Source organism: Colobus angolensis, unplaced genomic scaffold (assembly GCF_000951035.1).
Source record: "Colobus angolensis palliatus isolate OR3802 unplaced genomic scaffold, Cang.pa_1.0 Scaffold263, whole genome shotgun sequence".
Taxonomy (NCBI): Eukaryota; Metazoa; Chordata; class Mammalia; order Primates; family Cercopithecidae; genus Colobus; species Colobus angolensis.
In genome coordinates, this window is record NW_012115855.1 from 1,005,863 (window position 1) to 1,007,920 (window position 2,058).

A 2,058-nucleotide genomic window follows, 5' to 3' on the forward strand; every position below is an offset into this window, starting at 1 on the left:
AAAAAAAAAAAAAATTGTTTCCCAGTCTTAGCAATACCCTCAGCTGAAGGCAAGTGTTTTCCATTAGATAGAGGACCAAGCGTAAGTGTGATTTCAATCAAATGTGATTAAGTTAAAATTTATTTTTCAGAAAACATGTATTTGATGAGGTTCTCATTATTTTACCCACTTCTTAATGAGTCACTAAAGCACACGTTTTACTATGAAACAGTTAACTAAAGGGGATTCAATAGTAGCATTTCATTGGTGTCCTTAAGAGAATACTTTTAAACTCAGGAAAAATTATTCGATGCACACAAGAGAAAAAAAAAATAATGGAGTATATGCAAGGGATAACTTATTCATCTATAATTGATATATTCAACTTTTAGTTTGATTCTTGAAAGATTTAAAACTTACGGACCCTCTATTAGAAACTGATTAGACTTATGGGGGAAAAACCCAAACAGAAGTTCTGAATCACTGGAATTTTTGTTCTATTTCCTGTTAACACATTGATAGTACCATCGTTCAACATATTCGTTCCATACATGTTTTTTAAAAGCAGTAGAATCCTTAAACTAACTGTACCCTAATTTCGCCTATAGCTCACGTATCTAACAATTCTTCCCATTGTTTCTAATTAAAATGCTCAGCCAAAGCATACAACAAAAGAAAAACAAGTCTTCCTTTATTACAAACTGCCATGGTTTCAAAATTTAAAGTTTCAAACCGTCAAAGTTTAAAATCGTGATTTCATTGTTACAAAGAATGCAAAGATATTTTTGAAAAGAAAGGTGTCAATACTCTGCTACTGTATGAAGAGTGTGGTAAGCAGAAGTGAAAAAAATGAAAGCAATTCATTTTTTTCTATTCCATGCCCACCAAATTTCCCGGCCCAATCTGGAATTGCATAATGATCATCATAATCTTTAGAGTATGCTAAAGCGGAAACGAAATTCCTTTTCTAAAATGGGAATCAATTTGACCCCAAAATTAAGACACTTTACAAACTTACCTAAAACAGACAAAATGGATGCAAAATTATATTGCCGTACAGTTGCTCTGAATACGATCTTAGCGTTCAAGAACTTTCCAATGAATAAGGGCACTCAACAGCCTGCACTGGGGGCCTGAATTTCATGAACTACGGAGAAACCCCTGTGAAGCTGCGAATTCCCTCCACTCTCCTGGAAACCCCTCTTATCAGAAACATTTGAAGAATTTATCCACAACAATTAAGCTGACTTGAAGAATGGAAACCTAACATCTCAAATATACTATATATGGAATGAAACATGGCCAAACACATAAATACAAACACACGGTCTCTGACACTTTGGTGTACAACTCTGCCTGAACATCTCACAGCATCAGCAACAGAAAGATCCACCTGTCACCTGTTAGGCACCGCCAAGAGACCCTTGCAGCCTCCCTGCCTCAACCACAATCATAGGGTTTGAGGTTGATGGGACAGAAAACTAGAAACATCCAGTGAGATCTAAGGGGCCACATATTCACAGCAAGGCTTGCCCCCCACTTCAAAGAGCAGCAGAAAACCAAGATCGGCAAGGGAACGATGTTCTCCCCCTCGCCCGACCCTCACATAACTGCCCCGTGTCTCTCCCCAAAACCCCCGCCCCTAAATTATCTTTAACTAGACCTCGGCTCCCCAAAAGGAGACTTTTCCTCCCCCGCCCCCACCTCACACATGCCTGGGGGCGGGTCGGGGGCGCCGACGCAGGGAGGGGCCCTCCCCAGCCCCTTGGGCCCTCCCCTACCCCGGGCTCTCCCCGGCGCACGATTCCAATGAAACTCCCCCTCCCCCCGGCACGGACGCCCCGGAGCCCAGGCCCGGCCCGATGCTCCCCACCCCCACCGGACTGGGGGACTCAGGGGGCCTCCCTCTCCGTCTCGCCACTGGGGGAAGGAAAGAGGCGGAGGGAGGAAGAGTGTGAGTTAGAAGCGGACGCCCCGCACGGGCCTCGCGAGGCGGCAGAGCCCCTTCCAGACGGAGGGGGGTGCGGGGCGATGAGGGGAGAGCCGGGCTGGGGATCCCGCCGAGGCCCGGCAGCGCTG

At 44.8% G+C, this 2,058-nt stretch overlaps 1 protein-coding gene across 1 annotated transcript in view; it reads right to left on the reverse strand.

The window, feature by feature from the left end:
- Positions 1 to 1,784, reverse strand: part of TAB2 (TGF-beta activated kinase 1/MAP3K7 binding protein 2) — a 90,774-nt gene extending 88,990 nt beyond the window's left edge. The window contains exon 1 of the mRNA XM_011947384.1: positions 1,695 to 1,784. The gene's annotated coding sequence lies outside the window, so the exon portion shown is untranslated. The remainder of the gene's footprint in view (positions 1 to 1,694) is intronic.
- Positions 1,785 to 2,058: the final 274 nt, after the last annotated feature.